Raw genomic sequence first — 10,030 nt, forward strand, 5'->3', positions numbered from 1 at the left:
ATAGCCAAGGGAACCGCCTCCGGAGCCTCGCAAAAAGACTCCCAACCCCGTTCCTGAGGTTCATCTAAGTTCCTCGCAAAAATCACTCTACACATAGATGCATCATCTAAGTTCATCTGATCACTCTCTTCATCGGTGTACTCAGAAAGTTCTTTCGGAATGACCTGATGAGGTATCAACACACCATCCTCTTCGTGTGCTAATATGACCTTCATCGGAGTAGTAACACCTTTGTCCAAAATCCCGATGTATTTTCTGTTCGCAGTGCGGAGGAATAGGAACATGTGCCTCTTCCATAGGCCAAAGTGTTCCTGGCTGAACGGTGGGATTTTGATGCTACTGATCTTTTGTGTACTCATGTTTAAGGATTTGAAGTGAATAGTGTTTGGATGAGATTTGGATTTTTGAAAGAAAAATATTTTAAATCAGAATTAATTTTTGGAATAAAATTAATTCGAATAAAAAATATTTGGACGTTACAGAGTGTGTATAGGATCTGATACGGAAAAATGGTATCAACCTCGCTCTGATGCCAATTGTTAGGTCCTGAAACGATTGTAGAAGGGGGGGTTGAATACAATCGTCACTAAAAATCGCGGCGGAATAATCTGATTTGAATTAAACTTGTTAATCAGATTTTAATTAATTAATATAACAATGTTTTAAGTCGTTATATAATTAATAAGGTTCGTTTTAATGTCCACTAAAGTTCGTAGAATAAATTCGACAGGATGTATTCTAACTTAGTGATTAAAACAATCGAGTGATCAAAGCACAGAAAACTGTGGATATAACAATTGCAAGTTACAAACAACTTGAAAGCTTTTACAATGCTTGAACACTTGGAAATGAAGAAGTGAAGCCATATTTATAGGCAAGCACTTTGAACTAGGTATGACATTGAAAGGAATGACTTTTAAGCTTAGGAATGACATTACAAAGGAAGATATGACATTGTTACACAAAGCCATGCCCTAAAACAAGAAAGGAATGACATAATTAAGCAATGTCATACTGCATAGGCACGGTATGACATTTTAAACTTGGTCACTAAGTCATTCGGTATGACTTACACCTCCAAAGCCATGTAGAACATTTCGGTATGACATTTATATGTCATAATAACGCAAGTCATACACACAACTGCCAATGCCTGAATGGATGACACGGTATGACTTTATTAAAAGTCATACCAGACTAAGTCAGGAAGCATACACACGGTATGACATTCCATGTCATGCCAGGTTATGTCTGTTGAGAGCAAACGGTATGACTTATCAAGATAAAGTCATACCGAATGATCTACTCACACAAACAGCCATGGTATGGCAATTTTCAGACAAATCAGAGAAAGCCTTGTAGCAGAGCACGGTATGACATTCTTTTATAATGTCATACCGAGCTATTTGATGTATTAAAACAGTTTTAATAATTAAACAAATATTAGATAATTACTCACTTAATTATATTAATTATATAAATTCATAAATTAAATTAATTCGAAGATGAATCAATTTAATAAATAAATTATACAACTAATTTAATTATTTAGAATAGTGAGATAATTAAATAAATATTTATAAAATTGTATATCTTCATCAACAGAGACTTCCGGCAGGATTAAACTTTGTCGATCTTTGTCTTGATTGAACGACCACTTGTAGTTGATGCAGAATACTTAATTGGAGTAGCTGACACACAAATGTACTGTCTGGTTCATCTGTATCTAGCTGAATTAAATTTCCTTTATCAATTAAACATTTGAGAAGTGGCTTGTTCGTCGATTCTTTGTCTTCGTAGTTCTTCTTCATTAGAAACAATAGTATGGAATCTTTTGAATAAATAAAGTATTAAAACTTTATACCTTCTGGACTTCTGGACGTGCTACAAAAGATTATTTGTACACTGAGGCTTGAACATATTAATGAACTTCTTCCAGTGGTGTGCAGCAGCATCCTGAAATTCTTCAGACATATAATTTCAATAAATCACTTGACGTTCTTCGTACGGATTCCTTCAACAGTACTTGCTATTTAACTTGCTTTCTTATCAGAGTTGAGTTGGTACCTCTTTAATTACAAATAGGCTGAACATATGCCTTTCAATATATATGTAGGGTTTATAGAATTAGAATAGGAATTGGAGATGGGTTTTGTGTTTATATAGGGATTTGAGAGCTGAGTTAGGGTTATAGAGGATATATTTCGGGCTAGGCATGCAAAATTAGGATTGTGGGCTTTTAAAAACGAAAAGAAAATATTTTTGGGAGAAAAATCGAGATCCTGGACAGTCAGTAGCGCGGCCGCGCTAAGTGTAGCGCGGGCGCGCTGTTCACTTTAGCGCGGGCGCGCTGGACACTAGCGCGGGCGCGCTAGTGTCTGACATCCAGGGCTGAAATTTCTCGATTTTTGTGTTTTTGAGGTTTACAATGGTACAAAATGGTTCCAATGCGTGGGTTGCCTCCCACGAAGCGCTTGTTTAACGTCGTTAGCTCGACGTGAAGTCCAGAATTAATCCGATTCCGATGAAGTATCCTGTGGAGGATACCTCGTTCCATAACCAAACGAATCCCAAGTAACATTTACATCTAGTGCCAGGAATGATTCAGCAAGAGAGTCCGTTAATATATCAGCAAAGCGACCAATTCGTTCTTCCACCGCGTCAATACGCCTGATTATCCTTCGGTACTGTACTTCATTCAATGTTGAATCAGCAGGTGATTGAATTACAGATTGGCTACTCGCACTGCTAGAAAGTAGAGGACAAGTGTCTCCACATGCATTAGGAATTGAGTTTGAGTGAGCTCTAATTCTGTGCCAGTTAGTCATCTGAATTTCCTGAGTGACTTCGACCGCTTCATCATTTTCTGATTCTTCCTCTTTTGGAATTTTCCACTTTAGGTCTCTGTGCTCAGCAGCAGCCAGGTTCTCTATCAGTTCGTAAGCATCCTCGAAGCTTTTGCTCCACAAGTTTCCTCCAGCTGCCACGTCTAACTCTGCTCTACATTGATCATTAAGACCCCTGTAGAAATAATGAATTGCCATTCCAGGAGGCATGCCATCTTCATTGAGATTTGCGAGAATCTTCTTGAACCGGTCCCAAGCTAAACAAAGATATTCTCCCGAGAATTGAGAGAATTTACTTTCGGTGTTTCTGATAGCTGATACTTTAATTAGAGGATAAAACCTGGTACAGAATATTTTCTCCAACTGGTTCCAGCTATTAGTAGTGCTTGCCGAGAGAGATAGAAACCACGATCGTGCTACATCACGTAGCGTGAACGGAAAGAGTCTCAGCTTCACCAGATCCTTAGGTCCGATATTGAAGTCCAATGAATTACAGAATTCCTCAAAGTTCCTTAGATGCAGGTTTGGGTCCTCAAGAACAGACCCTCCAAATCGGATAGTATCCTGCAACCTGAGAATGGCTGATGGCTTGATTCGAATACCTCTGGCTGATATAGCTGGCTCAATTGTGTCGGTCTGATTATCAATTATATTCAAACGAGAAAATTCCTGTGACGCCTCATCAACTGTTGTCTTTGCATAGTCCATTGTTTCCGAATCAGAAGAAGAAGTAGAAGATGAATCAATTGCTTCCTTACGAGCTTTAGAACGTGTGAGCATAAACGCGATCCAAGTACCTGAAATAAAGAAAAGAAGAAAAGTGAGAAGAGAATAGAATCCTAGTCAGTGAATTTTAATGCACACTGATGACAAGTACATAAACTAATTAATTAACACCGAGTCCCCGGCAGCGGCGCCAAAAACTTGTTCACAAAAATCTACACGCAAGCGCACGTGATCACAAGTAATATATTTGTTCGTTCCCACAGAGACTGGTGAATTAAGAATACGCACCTATGCAACAATGTATGAGTAATTTTCACTGCCAAGACAATTAACAAGGAAGGGTTTTTTTTTTATACTAATAACTAAATTTACTAATCAAATTCAGAATAGGAAAACACATGGGATTCTAACTTCATTATCGAATTCATCTAGAATTGAAATTACTGATTAACATGCGACTGTTGATCCTAATCAGACAACACGAAAGTAATACATGCCAACTCTCGTTGCACACATATCATACCAATCAAAATCCACAATTAAGATAGAAATCTCATGGACACCAACAAAGCTCAGACCCTATATCTCTATAGCGGTAGTGTAAGCAGAGAGGTTTAATAGCTAGTCGTCTATCGTGATTACACAGGGTGATAAAAATAGTTCAAGTCTATCACAAATTATGTTTCATTCACATAATCCTATGTTTACATGGCATAGTTCTGAATTCAATCATCCACTCTCGCTTCAGAAAGAATTAACAAACAACTTAGAAGTTAGCTACGCTCCTAAGAAGAAATAAGCACGGCTCATGCAAAGAAATCAACGTACGTCACAAAATCAAGCAATTAATATTCGTTACTAGACTACATCGATAAATCCATTAGAACCCCATGAAGGCGGTTAGTTCATAATCGAACTAATCGACATCATGGGTTCCAATGAAAACATGATAAATAAAAGACAAGAATTAAACGAAATAAAAATACTTGAATTAATATTAAGGATCACACGTTACAGATTTGATGTTCACGATCTCGCTCGAAACTGTCACTTCCTCGCGAAGAACGATCTAATCCAAATTGATAATGTGCTTGAATGATTAAAACTGAAACTACGATATTGTTCTCTACTCAACTACTTCTACCAGGCTAGGGTTTTACACACGAGAAATTAAATTACATTGACCAAGTCAACCGGGCCTCGACCGCTGCGAAAATCCGTCAGAAAAGCTCCAAAAATCGGCCCGGGGCACTTCTGCTGGGCGCGGCCGCGCTAAACTAGCGCAGGCGCGCTAGTGACAGCAGAAGGTAGCGCGGGCGCGCTAACAAGTAGCGCGGGCGCGCTACTGTCTGTCATGGTGGCCCTGTTTCTTCGTTTCTCGCTCGTTCTCGCGTGCATGTCCTTCCTCGCTCTAGTACCACTTCCGTAGGTGATCACGGTTGCATTTAGCATATGCAACAAGCCCTTTAAACCCCTAGATAGCTCTAGTGGACGAGTGTGCTCTCGTGAGGGTTTGTAGAAGATATACCCACAAAATCCTAAGTCGCGATGAATCCACAATTCTCTATTCTTGCAAATAATGCACCAAAACCAACCTAAAATGATAGAAAATCACTTCATCACCTCAACTCGTGACCTGCACAGAAAAACAATAAAAACACATTAAAAGACACTAAACACTTAAGTACAACCAACCAATTTAAGTGGAAATGAAGGCCTATAAGTGCGTATAAATACCACTTATCATATAGTCTTGCGGAACTGCTGACAGAACTTCAGGCAGCTGAAGGATTGTTTAGACAGAGTGTTCAAGTGAATGTGGCTGAGAAAGGTTCTTCCTCTAAGCCGAAAGGCAATAAGAAGAAGAAAAAGGCTCAGACACAGAAAGCTGTGAAGGCAATGGGAGTTCAAGATGGTGTGAAAAAGCCTAAGGGGAAGTGCTACCGGTGCAAGCAGTCGGGTCACTGGAAACAGGATTGTCCTCTTCCTAAGAAGACAAACAATACTGGTATGTCTCTTTCTCTAGTTACAGAAACATTTGTAGCGGCTATATCTACGAGCACTTGGTGTGTAGATACTGGAGCCACTGATCATGTTTGTAACTCTATGCAGGGGTTCCAGCAATCCAGAATGCTTAGAGATGGTGAGATCTACGTGTTCATGGGAGATGCAACGAAAGTAGTAGTAGTTGCAGTAGGAGTTATTCATTTATCTTTTGGTTCTGATAGGATTTTGGTTTTGAACAATTGTCTTTATGTACCTTCTTTTAGAAGGAATTTGATTTCGGTTTCTAAACTTGCTATGGATGGTTATAATGTTTGTTTGGATCGTAATGTTTCCATTATGATGAATAAACGGATTATATGTTCTGGTACATTGCAAGACAATTTGTATATAATTAATCCTAGTCAACCTACACTGCAACTACAACATAGGGTATTGAACAACACATCTTCTACCTCTAATAAAAGAAAGGAACCTTCTAGTTTGAACCAAACATATCTTTGGCACTTGAGATTAGGTCATAATAACTTGAGGAGGATTCAAAGACTTGTAGTAGACGGGCCTTTAGGTTCATTGGCAGTGGAGCCATTTCCAGTTTGTAAATCCTGCTTGGAAGGTAAAATGACCAATAGGCCATTCAAGGCAAAGGGGAATAGAGCCAAAGAAGTGTTAGGATTGGTTCACTCTGATTTATGTGGACCTATGAATATCCAAACAAGAGGTGGTTAAGAGTATTTCGTCACTTTCATTGACGATTATTCTAGATATGGGTACATTTATTTGTTGCGCCGTAAGTCTGAGTGCTTTGATAAGTTCAAAGAGTACAAAGCTAAAACGGAGAAGCGACATAATAAAAGTATCAACTCACTACGATCTGATCGTGGTGGCGAATACTTGCTTGGGGAATTCATGGAATATTTATCAGAGAATGGGATAGAATCCCAGTTGACCGCACCAGGCACACCCCAGCAGAACTGTGTAGCAGAGAGAAGGAACCGGACTCTTTTAGAGAGTGTTAGATCGATGATGAGTTATTCGGATTTACCCAAGTCGTTTTGGGGACATGCCTTAGAGACATCAGCTTATCTTCTGAACTTAGTACCTTCTAAGTCGGTTCCTAAAACCCCTTTAGAATTGTGGACCGGGGACAAACCGAGTCTAAGACATATTCGGATATGGGGTTGTCCAGCACATGTGCTGAACAAGAACGCGACTAAGCTAGAATCTCGTACTGAAGTAAAGCTGTTTATAGGCTACCCCATGGGAACAAAAGATTATTTATTTTATAGTCCTAAGGATCGGGATGTCACTGTTAGCACCAATGCAAGATTCTTAGGGGAAGACTATATAATGAATCACAAACCCATGAGTGGTATCATTTTAGAGGAACTAGTGGGAGGGACGAATAATGAACCTGTAGTACAAGTAGAACAACCACAGCAGACTGTGCAACCGGTCACTAATACCGCACCAGTTCCTCGTCGTAGTGGGAGGGTTGTTCGACAGCCCGACAGATTCATGTTTTTGGGAGAGTCTTCGGACTTGGTCTCTGGTGAACATGATGATGATCCCCGAACATATGAAGAGGCAATACAAGACAATGATGCAAGTCTTTGGCAAAAGGCAATGGATTCTGAGATGGAATCAATGTATTCTAATCAGGTCTGGGAGCTCGTGGAACCACCCAAAGGTGTAAAACCTATTGGATGTAAGTGGGTCTACAAGAAAAAGAGGGGATCAGACAAAAAGGTGAAAGCCTGGAAAGCAAGACTTGTTGCGTAAGGGTATACTCAGAAAGAAGGTATCGATTCTGAGGAAACCTTTTCACCGGTAGTCATGCTTAAGTCAATCCGTATTCTTTTATCTATAGCAGCTCATCTCGATTATGAGATTTGGCAAATGGATTTCAAGACAGCTTTCCTTAATGGAAATCTTGAGGAAACCATCTATATGCAGCAACCAGAGGGATTCATTAAAGAAGGCCAAGAGCATCTTGTATGTAAGCTGAAGAGGTCTATTTATGGACTTAAACAAGCTTCTAGGTATTGGAACATTCGCTTTGATCAGGCAGTCAGGTCATATGGATTTGATCAATGTCCAAGCGAAGCATGCTTGTATAAGAGATGTGAGGGAAATGCAGTGGTTTTTCTAGTGCTTTATGTTGATGACATTTTACTCATTGGAAACAATGTTAAGATGTTGTCTTCAATAAAGGCATGATTGTTCAAACAATTTGAAATGAAGGACTTAGGTGAAGCAGCATACATCCTTGGGATCAAACTTATAAGGGATCGCAAGAAAAGGATGTTGGCTTTATCTCAGGAGCCCTACATAGATGACGTATTAGCTCGTTTTAACATGCAGGACTCCAAGAAGGGTAATTTACCCTTCAGACATGGGGTTACTCTATCAAAGAGGCAGTGTCCTTCGACACCTAAGGAGATAGAGAACATGAAGACAGTTCCTTATGCTTCGGCATGTGGGAGCCTAATGTATGCAATGTTATGTACGAGGCCTGATATCTGCTTTGCCGTGGGCATGGTTAGCAGATACCAGTCAAACTCAGGAAAGGAACATTGGAGTGCTGTAAAAGCAATACTCAAGTACCTGCGAAGGACTAAGGAGTATATGTTGGTTTACAAGTCCTCTGATTTATTGCCTCTGGGATATACCGATTCGGATTTCCAAACAGATAAGGATAAGAGGAAGTCCACCTCGGGATGTGTTTTTACTTTGGGAGGTGGAGCCGTAATATGGAGGAGTGTGAAGCAGAAATGCATCGCAGACTCAACCATGGAAGCCGAATATGTGGCAGCCTCTGAGGCAGCCAAAGAGGCTATATGGTTCCGAAACTTCCTGCTGGATTTGGATGTGGTTCCTAATCTGCCACAGCAAATCACGATTTATTGTGATAACATTGGTGCTGTGGCGAATACCAAGGAACCACGGGCACAAAAAGCAGCGAAACACATAGAGCGTAAGTATCACCTCATACGACAGTTCGTTAAGCGAGGAGATATCATTGTGGCTGATATAGCATCGAAAAAATAACCGGGCAGATCCTTTCACGAAGAGCTTACTAGCTAAGGCTTTTCAGGAGCACGTGGAAGCGATAGGAGTCAGATACTTGCTCACATAGTTGTTATAGTTGGTAGTGGATTGCTTGTAATAAACACTGATATACTCAAAGAACATCTTGAGTATAAGTGGGAGATTGTTAGGGTTATACTGAAATATTCGTTTGAAGTATATAACAATTATTTGAGAATCTTGAATGCATGTTTTCACATTGTCTGTATATTATATATTGTAGACAATCTAGTATCAAATGGGATAGCAGAAGATTAGATTGTCAGACTCCTTATATAATATAATAAAGGTTCACAGTCGAGGTGGTGTTAGACAAACCACTGGAACGGCTGAAGTGTTATTTGGAATTAGTTTATCTTGACTATTGAATAATACTTATATACTTTGTGTATATTGAACGGGATCAAAATAGTAGAATAATTGTTTCTTTAATTCTGACAATAAAGAACTAAGATTCTATGATGTTATTAATGCTTAAGTTCTTAATCCGGATATAGTGATTGACACTTGTATTTAATGCACATGCCTTGACTCATAAGTTAAGTAATTTATTTTAAATTACGAACTTATGTATTGGGCAATGACATTATATACAGAGTGGGATATTGACTATAGAAGGAAACCGTGTCTGAAAAATATATTCGGGTGATGATGTCCTCTTGAAAGCTCATAAAGATAATTATGCTTTAGTCCTGCAGGCAGATTTGTTCTTGCATAATTATAAGGTTGAGTGGATGATCAAGGATAAAAGATATTGATTAAATTAATTGTCAGAAATTAATTTAATTAATGGACATGCGATATCTTAAACATGAGGAATTTATAAGCAATTAATATGGGAGCCGAATTAAATAATTAATTTACGGAATTAGGAAAGGTAGTGCAAATATTAATTCTTTAGTGGTTAGAATTAATATTTAATGACATTGGGCCTGGCCCGGAATGTCATTGGAAGGCCTAACCTAATGGTCCATGATCCCTACTGTAGCCTATATATATTCTCGTTCTCCTAAAGCTGAAAGATACACCAAAATGAATTCATCCTAGAGTTTGAGAGAGGCAAACGTTTTTCTCAAGGAGACAGCTAGGGTTTTGGGTTTTCGGAGCTTTAAGGAGAGGCACACCTTGGGAGATCGAAGGCCACACTTCGTCCAAGGAGAATCAGGGAATACAGTAGAAGTCGTGGATTTGAATCGCTTGTGCCGTAGCGATTAAGGTTAATATTCTGTTCGAACTTTTAATTAGTATCATAAAACGCAGGGCCAAGGTCCGATTGTTCCTACAATTACAAAGGTATATAGATGCTTACTTCTTTGGATAATGCCTTATACACTTGAAATCTTTCATGCAGGGCGACTTCGGGT

This window comes from Daucus carota, chromosome 7 (genome assembly GCF_001625215.2).
Source record: "Daucus carota subsp. sativus chromosome 7, DH1 v3.0, whole genome shotgun sequence".
Lineage (NCBI taxonomy): Eukaryota > Viridiplantae > Streptophyta > Magnoliopsida > Apiales > Apiaceae > Daucus > Daucus carota.